The following is a 12,923-nucleotide window of genomic DNA, read 5'->3' on the forward strand; positions in this document are numbered from 1 at the left end:
ATCTGATTGGTTCTTGTATAGGGCGAGAATTAGCAGACGAATGACATCGTGCACTGTTGTGTCATGGCGGTGTGTTCTGCTTTAGTTCTGCTGTATTGTTTGTAATGAGCACAACTTAAAAACAATATGTTAATGGCTTATGAGCGAACATGTCAACGGACCAGTTATTACTACCGGTTCAAGAAATAAATTGTTTATGCTATCTTTTCTTTGAACGAGATGGGAGTACGAAAATTTCGCAAAATTTTGCTAACGTAACACAGACAACAACTTGTACAGTCGCCATGACAGCCATCGATCCTTCCAGCAGTTTTGTTCCTTATTTCGCTGCAACGTGAAGTCATCGATGCCACCGGACCGGTGAGATTCGGAATACACTGATGGTCTGCTCCAAAGACATCTGGTATAGAGTGTAGAAGCCATTTGTAAGTAAGTAGTAACGTTGCTTAGTTATTTAATAGTAGATTGTTAACCTCTACAAATTGACATTATTTTCCTATCGGATAGGTACTGTGTCTACATAAAGAAGCCGCATAAAGGCATCAGCACTATTCAGAGTATTTTATCACCTCTTCAAGACATAATATGGAAGATGCTGGGAGCAAGTGGAATAATATTCATTTTAATGCTTTGGTTCTCGTATCATGTTGGCAAGCGGTTCAACATTTTAATGAAGAATCAACAATATAACTTATTTGACTTCGTTACTCCTGTCTTTGGTATCTTCTGTTTACAAGGTGAGTTGAAATAATAATAATAATAATAATAAACAATAATAATAATAATAATAATAATAATAATAATAATAATAATAATAATAATAATAATAATAGTAAAATAATAATACAAGGTGGGTCAAAAGTAGCCTTCCCCAATATTCGTTCTTATGTTTCATACTTGTACACATATTATACAGATGTCTTAACTTGAATAAAAGAATAGCTGGTGTAATAAATAGTGGGTTGACAACAACCATGTTCGTGCGTCAACTGTTTTTCCGATGCCATGTCTTGTTATTGTTGTTTTGTGTTATTGTGTTGGGTTGCATTTCTAAGCAATAACTGCTAGTTTCTAAATACGAGTTTGTACACAAAAAATATATACCATGTGTAACTCTTGTACAAAGTTTAATACAAATCTGTTATATAGGAGAGAAGTTATTAATTTTGTCCACTTAATTTGTGTTCTGTGCGATTGTGTGTTGCAAGTTATGCTGCCTGGGCTGCTCGTTGACCTGTTCTGACTTGTAATGTATATGAAACTCAAAGGGATTCGCGAAAAAAACCGACAACAAAGTAGTTGTTCACCTGCTGATAGTAAGAAATACTATATCATTTTCAGATTTTCTCCAGTAACGCCTTGTGAAGTAGAACGATTATCTTCAGAATACAAATATTGTTTTTATTTTTTTAACATAAAAGGGGTATTTTTTTTTGATAAAATGAAAATGCTCATCGTCACATATTATAATGAGGCTACAATCATTTGCATACTTTATATGTTATTTTTATATGTATGGGCAAGACGAATAGAAGAAATAGTGTGCGCACTTCTATGCTTTCCCATTGTCGGTGGCGGACCTGACAACTAGTGGCGCTTCGATCGCTTGGATCCATCTATTGTCTGACGTCAGATACCTCGAAAATATATTTCTTGCGCGTTTAATGATGAAAGTTGCTAGGGGTTGTTAATATGCTTTGTTGTTGAGAGTTATGTAGATGTCTTCACTTTGTTGTGCTTTGAACAGTGGCTTTGAATTAACCAGTGAGAAAAGAATATTGTGTGGTGGTTTACAAAATAATTACAAAAACTCCGTACTGTTTTGTTCCGGTTGTAGATCGGAATACAGTAGAAATAGTGTAACAAGACATTTCTTTTCATCTCCCAAAGAAAAAGATGAGTTTGGAAAGTGGGTCAGAACGATTCCGCGGAAAGATAGGCAGCTTTCGGTAAATAACCGATCAGACTGTTTTAATATAAAAAATCATAAGACAGCAATACCGCGAGTGCGTTGAAAATTACAACCAAGAGTTGTACCTCACATTTTCCCTAATTTACCGAAATGATGAAATATATGAAAATAAACGTTGCGGAGTGGTAATATTCGATGAGGTCAAATTCAGAAAAGAAATTCAATTTAATAATATTCCCTTAAAGTGGACGTATTTGTTGATTTCGGAGATCTCACGTCTGATGTCCAAAAGAAACAATTAGCAAATCATGCATTAGTATTTATGCAAGATTGGATTCAACCAATTGCTATTTACGCTAGCAGAAACGCTACTCCAGGTGACATTCTCGCTAAAATTCTTATACAAGTTATACTACAATTAGAAACAGTTGGGACGAGAGTAGTCGGTTTCACTTGTGATGGCAGTCAAACAAATAGAAAGGCCTGGAAGACTTAGAAATCAATGGAAAAAATTTCCAGCATATTAGCCTACTATATTCCTAATCCGTTCGACGACAAAAAGAAAGATACGGGCATTCTCAGATTTTGTGCACATGCTGAAATGCATAACAAATTATTTGCATGCTAAAATCGAACTCTCTTGTAAGGAGAAAAATATCAGTTTTAGTTTTTATAGGAAGACTTACCTGGATATGCGAATGTGTAGGGTTTGTCCCAAGTTTGACAACAGTTCATTTATATCTCCTTTAAGAGAATGGATGCCACCAGACTCGCGTTCCAACTCTTTAGCCACAGTGTCACCAAAGGCCTCAAATTTTATCGAGAATTAGGGTCATCGGGTTTCGAAGGCAGTGAGGGCACTGAAGAATTTACAAGGCATTTAAACTGTTGCCGCCGCATTAAATTCACACATTTCTGCTAAGGCTCTTTATAAAAACTCTTCTGATCACTAATTCCTTACTGATTTTCTTCAGTGTCTCACAACTACAACCAACACATTTGCGTCTGCTACAACAGTGTTTAGTAGTAACCTTGCAGAGTACCTTAGAAATGAGCGAATGGCTCCGGAGCAAAGGATACAAATATATCCTAACAGGGAAACTCGCCCAAGACCCCTTGGAACATCACTTCGGAATTTTGTCTTCACTCAGTTCATCCTTCGACGATAGATTTCCTCCATATGCATTTACTACGAAGCAGATCCTTCTTAACATTGCTGGAAACTCTGAAACGAAAAGTGATGAACTACTCACATCGTTTGTGAACCAAATGCGAACATTAGCGCGAAATGTGGAATTACTCAACAAGACAGTTAAGAAGTCTGTAGAAACCTGTATAAAAGGAAAAAAAAAATGTTATTAATGAAAAAATACATGGTCAGTACTGGAAATGTGCTGCGCCCGAGTTAGTAAATACCACTCCTGCTGCGTTGATTGACATGTTTAGTGTATTATGTGGCCGGTTATGTAGTAAATCATTCCTCTAAGTTTATTGCGTGTTCCCTCTGTGCCCTTCGACAGGAATGAAATAATAGGTCTCATTGTGCAGCTCTCACCCAAATCAAAGACTACCGATCAGGTAGGAACGTCAGTTTTTTAACCCATCCCTCCCAAGCTGTGTATAACGTACTTATTCAAACACAATTGAAAATTAAAGAAAAGATTAGCTCAGCAAGTGCAATGTGGGATGAGATCCATCTTGACGCTCTTTCGATCCAGTCTTCGGGAGCAGGTTGTTGCAGAGGACACATCATCGATATTATTCCGATATTAGTCTACCACTATTTACAGTGCCGATTCTTCTTCAGGACAAAGTAAATCCGAAGATTTTTACAAGCTCGTAAATCCGTCAAGTCATCTCGCAAACTCTCAAAGGTGGCAGGCAACTAATCATGGTGAGTAATTTAATTCATTTATGGGGACGTCAAATATAATTCAACTCTTTATTTACTAGCATTTCGTAGGTTTTTCTGTCCCTGCATTCGCAACTTGTTACGAAAAGATTATTTAAATACTGAACGTATAATTGCTTTCACAACGTTTCAGATCCCATTGTATTTTCTGTTACGAACGTTCATAATAGTAATACCTGATAGAATACTATTAATTATGAATACGAGACTATAAAGGTATTTCTTAAGTTACGAATAGCCGGGCTAAATGGAAGAAATTTGCTTTTAAAAAGGACTGCTTTTAGCGTAACAAGTACTGTGAATTCCTAGCAGAGTCCGTGCATATCCACGGACTCTGGCGCTTAGCAGTAACAGCGCCGCGTTGCGGCGGATCCGTGTAAACTCACAGAGTGCGCACACTATTTCTTCTATTCGTCCTGGTATGGGTAAACTATTTTAGATGGGAAGTTACGAAATTCATAATTACAATTTTTTATACAGGGATATAAGTTTATTTTTACTTCAAGTTTTATTGTACCTGAGTTTTTGAATGTACTTCACTCCCACCCCTTCTACTAATGAAGTTCAACCGTCCTCCACACAGATCCAAGACCGCATATACAGTCATAGTAGCCTTACGGTCATAGTAAACAGTACGTTCCAAAAATATGTTCGCGTTTTCCAGTGACGAAAGAGCTTTCAATATTGCATCATTTTCCATTTGCCTACGTCGCATCCTGGTTTTCCGCAACTGCTTCTATTCGCCTCTCTGTAAATGCTAGTGGCTGGGCTGTCTTAGCTCTTTTCTGGGAACATTAATTTCTGTTATGAATTGGACGTCTACGTAATATTATACCCATACAATTGTTTTAAATAACTTAAATAAAAGGGCCTCCTTAAGTAATTAACTGTCACGTGATTTCCTCCCTTTCTACGACGCTGCGACGTAACCACTTGGACGGACAGTAGATAGCATGTCTGAGTAATTTTATCTTTTCGGATCGCGCAGAAGTGAAGATTGAATTTACAGTACGTAAGGTCTCTTTTATAGAGTAGGTACAGAATTATTTCAACATGGATTATAGTATGTCAATAATAATAATAATAATAATAATAATAATAATAATAATAATAATAATAATAATAAGAATAATTCGTGGGTCAAAAGTCGCTTTACCCAATATTCGTTCTTATGTTTCGTACTCGTACACGTATACAGATGTCTTAGCTTGAATAAACGAATAGCTGGTGTAATAAATGGTGGATTGACAACAACCATGTTCGTGCGTCAACTGTTTTCCCGATGTCATGTCCTGTTATTATTGTTGTTTTGTTTTATTGTGTTGGGTTGCGTCTCTATGCAATAACTGCTAGTTTCTAAATACGATTTTATACACAAAAATATATGCTATCTGTAACTCTTGTACAAAGTTTAATACAAATCTGTTATATAGGAGAGAAGATATTAATTTTGTCCACCTAATTTGTGTTCTGTGCGACTGTGTGACGCAAGCTGTGCTGGCTGCGCTGCTCGCTGACCTGTTCTGACCAGTAATGTATGTTAAATTCAAAGGGGTTCGCGAAAAAAACCGACAACATAGTAGTTATTAACCTGATGATAGTAAGAAATAGTGTATCATATTTAAGATTTTCTCCAGTAACGCCTTGTGACCATAGGCGGAGAGAGAACCATTTCTTTGGAGGGGCAAAGTAAAACCATAGAACCCCCATTATAGCATGACCTTGGTACAGTATATCGAAATCATTTAATAAAGGTATTGTAAAATAAAGTAAAGTTGTAACAAAATATAGAGACAGTTTTACTTTTTTTTTTTTTCGTCTTGTATGGAGGAGAGATCCGAAGGCTTGCACTGCAGCCTGAGTTTTATTGTGCTTACCACTCCTCTTCTGTGAATGATTGGGTAGCAGAATGGCTGTGCTCTTGTACAAGTACAGCACACCGCACCGTGAACTTAACCCAGGGTTTTGTATGGATGATATGTGAATTAATTATGGCGAAATGAATCCGAGGTCCAACACCGAAAATTATCCAGCAATTCTGCTTGAATTGGTTGAGGAAAAACCCCTGCAAGTAATTTATCCCAACCAGGATTTGAACTTGGGTCCGCTCGTTTCATGGCCAGACGTGCCAACCATTACTCCACAACGGTGGACCAATTTCACATTATTTACTTTAATCTGTCTATTTAAAAAGCAAGATATCATGTGAAACGTAAACTCTATTTTATTTAATCTCGTCTTTAAGTTTACACATTATACCGAGATCACTTTTCTTTTTTCTGCATTGTTGTGCAGTATGTTATTCATATTTCTCCAAGTGGCGGCCTGAACACCTGCGAAGTTCTAACACATCAGTACAGGTTGTTACAAAAAAAATTTAGTGCTTCTATTCCCCAAATGTGGTATAGGAATTCTTAAACATTCAGGAATTTAAAATAAATATTATAGTCGAGACACATGGTTTGAAGACATTAATTCGTCAATTTAAGCACGGAAACTTAATCATAAACAAAAGTAAGAAAAATGTTTTGAATTCAATATTTTCTAATGTTAATAGAAAAAAACAGTTCAGCCAAGTTTGGAGAGGGGGCAGTGCCCCCCGTGCCCCCCCCCCCATAACTCCGCCTATGCTTGTGACGTAGAACGAATATTTTCATAATAGAAATACTGTTTTTATTTTTTTTAATGAAAGGATTATTTCTTTTGATAAAATGAAAATGTTCATTGTTATTTATTATAATTGAAGGGCTTGGTGAAAGAACCAGGTAGCTCCATTCTAGTTCATTTTGAGATAATCGAAAAAAACTGAATAAAAAAATCAGTATGCTTTCCATGAGTCTCAGATTTGAAACACTTGTAGAACAGATGTGAGCACTCTTTCCTGTACTGAAAGTAAAATTGAGGAGCGTTTTTGCAAAAGTCGATAGATGCAGAAATCAAGATTTTACAGAAATTACACTAAGTGACAGGATCTATCGAGTTTTGAAAAAACCTGGAAGGTTTGGTAGTTTCTACATACGGTATGAATCAAGTTTTGGTAAATCTGATTTCATAGATCGATTCCGGAGGTAGAAAACATACGATATCCATATGTAATTCGCTTTCGAAAATTTCTGCGTCTATCGACTTTGCAAAAACGTTCCTCAATTATATCACAAAACCATCACCTGTAATTAAATATTTTAATTGGTGGAGTTACCTGGTTATTTCACCAAAGAACCAAGATTTTTGCTTTCCATTTGAAATAGTCAATTTATTGTAAAGTTTCCTGGTATTTCAGAAGCACTACATTATTATATACGACATAACAATCATTTGAAATATGTAGAGAATACATTGTAAAATGTATGGCATACAAAATTACTTCAATTACAAATTAATCATCAAATATAAAATAATACAAAAAGGTATACTCGACAAAGTTCCACACTCACAAATCAATAAATAAAAAATAATTTAAGTTCTACTTTTTGATATCCCGCAGCCTAGATTTGTATGTGATACACATATTTCGCGCAGACTCCAAAATGTCTAACTCATCATCCGACTCGGACAAGGCGGTGTCACCCTGTGACAAGTTGTCAGATAACAAAGCATTGTAAAACCACATGTCAGAAGGAGGAACATACTTTGTTGCTAACTTCATTACGTCATTAAATTTGGCTGCTTTGATTGGCAGAGCAGGCTTATAAAGACTTTCAGAAGGGAATGACAAGGAAGCTGTGGGGTGTTTTATTGCAAATTCTGATACTTTTAGGCCCCCTCATGTTTTACTACATTGAACAACCTCTTTTCTATCATGTTCGTAATGACGAAGTCTGTACTAGGAGATAGCAAGCTTCTCTTCGTTCTTATTTAGGACATTTCTTTTAAATAAGGTTTTGAAATTCCCTGTGAAATCGAAAATCATATTCTGAGTAGCCTGAACGACCACAAATTTTTTGGAGGTTGTCCGTACAATCTTATGCCAGTCACTAGGCTCATACACTCTCTCATGTTTCCGTTTTTGTATTTCAACCAGTCGAAAAGAACGGCCACAGGGCAGAAAACTACGTCCTGGTTCAGGGTAATAATGGTGTATGTTTTTTAATTTGCCCTGTTGCACTTGCGTGAAACAATACTGCATAATCGTATGATTTTTATTTTGAGCGCTACAGTTGTCAGAAAATACATGGAGATCAGTGACGTTATTGTCGAGTGTACTGCTTACAAAATGATGGATGAAACTTACAACTTCATTCTGACCCTTCCGTCCTATGCTTTCATCATACATATAAAAATAACTTTTTTGAGTACTAGCAACGTGAATGCAAAAACTGTATTCCCATAGCTGTCGACTATAAAAGACATCACTAGAAGGAACTTTGGTGAGTTCAAGTTTTGTTGGTAGTCAATACATATAGTTTCAGCATACACATTCTCTTTAGCTAGTTTCGACTTTTCTTTCAGTAAAGTATAGAACACTTGAGTCTTCTGCAGATGGAGCTCTTTTTCTGTTCTTAATTTTCCTCTTTCCTTTTCAGACTCAGCGGACATCCACTTGGTCACACGTTTGACACATATCTGTACGTAGTTTTCCAAACGACATATTAAAATTAGAGACAAAATACCTATAGTAAAAGTCGTATGATATGTTAGGTTTTATCGCCAATCCCGATTGCAACTTCAAATATTCTTGTGGCTAGTGCTTCTGCAAGTACAAATGATACATTTTCTTCACATTCAGATCTGCTGCCAAGTAGTACTTTTTTACATTATCTGTACGACTGTAATGGGACTTTCTGCGAGGGAAACTTCGTATATGTTGGTCAACTTGAGCTACACAGTTTTCTGAAACAGTATGTGGCCGATTTCCATGTTTTCTTCGCAAGTCGGGTGGGCTTGTGACATTCTGCGCTAAGTGTTTCTGCTCTTGTCAATCCCATGCAAATTTCAGAACGCAGTTTTGCATACTAGAAGTCACATCACTTACGCTGAACATTTTTAGAAACACTGAGTGACGTGTGAGACCTCTTGTGAAAGATCTGTAGGCAGTGTAGTAGCATCCTGGAAGTTCTCCACTATGCATTCGCATTTACAGGGAAGTGTTCGAACTGTTTGGTGAAGAAACCAGGTAGCTCCAGGATCTGCCTGATTTTTCCACCAAACACATGATAAAGGCAGGTCCTTCCAGTCTGCAACTCAGTGGCTATTGTATGGAGCTGTCTGGTTGTTAGAGCAAAAGAAAGAGGATTTTTTTCCTTTCACAATCAATGTGTAACTCATATTCGCTCAAAAATGGAGTTACCTGGTTCTTTCACCAAGCCCTTCAATTAGGCTAGAATCATTTGTATACTTTGTTATTTTTATATGTATGGGAAAATTATTTTAGATGGGGAGTTACGAAATTCATAATTAAAAATCATTGTTTTTCTATATTATTCGCTTATTATTTTCTTTTTCTAATGCCGTGGACGATTGGAGTACAAGTTTGGTTACCACCCTGTTGTGCGTGTTTGTCATTCTGGTTGAGAGTTGCGTTAATAGTTTTCATTAGTAGAGATATAGTCCAAGCTCAAACAACTTGACAGTTTTGGTCTGATAATAATAATGATAGCTTTAATGTTTGAATTCCCATGATTGATAAAATAGTTATGAACACAATTTTTTTTTCTCCATGGTGTCCAGCTACCGAAATGAGAACGCGACCTTAACTCAGACTTTTCGTCCCATTACATTGTTTACTGTTATATTTTATTAAAGAGACTGGCAACCGCATAAGATATTTACTACTGATTAACCTACTTATTTCAATATTATACATAAATAACCGATTGATGGGAAATTTTATTTTTTTTTATAGGAGTTGACATTTTACCCAGGACGTGGCCATGTCGCATGATCTGTTTTACAGCTTACTTAACAGCTGCCACCACCTTTGTAGCTTATTCGGCCACGTTCATATCGTTTCTGACTGTGAAACGCTATGACATGCCCTTCACGGACTTCCAGGGCATATTGGATGATGGGACATACACACTGGGGATACTAACTTCCTCTGCCAATACATATTACTTCAAGGTAAGTAGGCCTACTTAGCCTATTTGTAGTATATGGAAAAGAAAAGCAGCAATATATTTATTTATTTATTTGCTAGTAAATTTCAAACGACTACAAGTTTATGTAATGTAATATAAACTAGTCGACTTCTGAATGAGTAAGACTCGTGCTCAGGAGGGGATTCCAATACAAACAAAAATAAAATTGAGAGTGAATAATTAGGCCTACTATTTCTTTAACACAGAAATGAGTGAAAAGGTTGTTGAATTTTGTAGTTAGAAACAATGCATCCAAAACGGTAACTAAACATTTAAATTGATTAAGCATAAAGTATATGCGATATTACTGAAGGCACAAGTTATTCATACAGAGTGAAAGTTAAATGATCTCGCAGATAGAAAGGGGAGATAGTACATTGAAATGAATAGAAAACCTCTGTTACGTTTTGCGATTAAATGCACGGTTAATTAGAAAATTAAGTTTGAATTTTCAGCAATATGGCAACACCGCCGCTAACACACTCTACTCGTGATACAGATGTAAGAGGTGAACGAACTCGGTGTGTCTCGGTAGATGAGCTGCTCTCTACCAAGATGTTGCCACTTGTTCGCATCGTGCAATGGCTTGAATTTAGAGGTTTCAAAATTAAATTTACACGAAAACCGTGCACGCTATTGAAATACGTCACAGGGATAAATGATTCTTTATTAGGTTTTCTATCGATTTGGACAAAAATCATGATTCTACTCGCAATAGTTACCAAATAAGAGATTGTTAAACATTTGGAAAAAAAAAAATTAATAACTATGAACTTTCCACCAATATGAGATTATAGTTTTTTTGTTACATACAACATGAGCTATTCGCTATGAAAACCTGCGAGTTATTTCACTTCCACCCTGTACAGCATATGCATGTTTCACTTTCTATGCATGAAGAGTACCAGAAATCAATAGTTCTTCTTGTAGCCCCATTGTATTCTTTGTATTACCATTATACTTCTTGTATTCTTCTTATATTACCATTATTCTTCTTATATTCTCCCTATTCTCTTGGTATTCCCCTCGTTTTTCTTTCCTTTTACTCTGTATATTCTCCTTGTCCTCCTTATATACACTTTTTCCTTGTTGTCCTTTTTGCCCTCTTAGTATTTCCCTTGTTGTATTCCGCTCTGAATGATGAGGAACAACCGAGAAGCGGGGTTGTGACAGCAGAGGATAGGATTCGAATTACTCTTAGTGTGCCTCACCGATCAGCCTGCACAGCGGTTCCTCTCGTCGCTATGACTTATTGGCAACCTTTTCGAGTAGGCTTATTATAATTCACTATATCTGAGTTTTACTCCCAACAGGAAATTTTAAGGAGTGCAGTGGAAGCTCTTAAGTTCGACAGAAATCAAGTTCGACATCGTATAGTTCGACTGTTTACGTAGGAGAATTAGAGACGCCCCTATACGGACATTAAGAAATGGGTTTGCCATTTGAATGGGAATTGGTTCTGTGTCTTGTAGTGATACTATTGTTAAAGGAAAACAGAATATCTTATTGATTAGGACATCCATATTTAATTACTGATTTTAAATTAATGAACTCTTCTTTTTCTATTTAAGAATTGTGCCGTTTGTGAGACGGAACTGTCGAAACCCACTGTGGTACTAGCAGCGCATACACAAGTCTCGGGGCGGGTAGGATGTGCAAGTACAGTACTGTATTCGTTGTTGAATAACCAATAGCAATTTGTATTCATTTCACCTGCCACACCCCACTACCCTTATTGGACTAAACTTTCAATTCTTTTCAGTTCAACTTAGGAGAGTCCAGTGTACTTACTTTCATAGGGACTGTGAGTTTGTCCGTTGTCCTGTGTTACTTAGACAATGTCATTTTTTCATTTCGATCAAAGAATCTTTTACATATGTACGTTTATACGTGGTAAATACTTTGTTAAACAAAGTGGCAGTAAATTTGAGGAAATATCTATGATTGTGTGCAATGTCTACAGATGAATTAGGCTATTGGAATTAGGATAAGTAAACACAATAATAGGTGTAAGATATGTTGTTTAATGAGCTGAATAAAATGAGCTATGAACAGCAACCATCCTATTAACAATAATGCGCTAAAAATGTGCTATTAAGAGACAAAAAATAATTGTTTTTGAGCCTCTTACAATAATTAAGTGTTATAGAAGTGTGTCTCGTCTGTACACGACGGATTACCAAGCCTTTGTGGATTCAATTTAGTCGGAGCTGTCGAATCAAAAATCAATTTTCTCCTCTAAAGAAACTTTGTCCACATTTTTTGATTCTATAAATATAAGCAAATATACCAATTTAAATTGCGTCTCAATTTGGAGAAAAAGTTGTGTGTGTGTGTTTCCAATGCCTATCCACTTCACTTGCGTGATTCGAGTTCCACATACTGCGGATAGATGGCAGAACTGTGACCCATTTTCAAGTTGCATACCACTTCGGCGGGCCACGTTGTGCATGATGTGTATCTGTGTGAAGAGTTATTTCGTGTATTAGGGTGAGTGTATGTTAAGTGTTCGTGTGAATATAGTGTAGGGAATGAGTGGGGATGATGATGAAGATGAGGAAGGGAGAAGGGGAAACCCGGTGCCGACATTTAGCCTACTCCTGTCGAATAGCACCAAGGGGGCCGCCAGCCTTAACGTCCCCATCCGACGGACGAATCACTATCTACAGTGACATATGCCTTCTCTTCATATGCACTGCGGAGAGATTTGGGATTTAACCCAGGCATATTTGGTGCACAATTTAGTGATTAGAAGTTGTGCACCGCCATCTCTACTAGTCCCGAGGTAGAAATTTTACAAGAAAATTTCTAACCCCACCAGGAATCGAACCCGGGCCAGCTAGTCTGGCGGCAATCACAGAGCTAACTCGGCGGACACAGAAAAAAGTTGTACTATTTTGTACTTTGTTCATTCTTCTATTCATTTATAACATTCAGCATCTCTATGCATTAAATTCTTATTAATTTTTTAATATTCCTTCCTATTCAAGGATAATATTTCTGATTTATTTTATAACGGGTA

The sequence above is a fragment of the Periplaneta americana genome, chromosome 1 (genome assembly GCF_040183065.1).
Source record: "Periplaneta americana isolate PAMFEO1 chromosome 1, P.americana_PAMFEO1_priV1, whole genome shotgun sequence".
NCBI lineage: Eukaryota > Metazoa > Arthropoda > Insecta > Blattodea > Blattidae > Periplaneta > Periplaneta americana.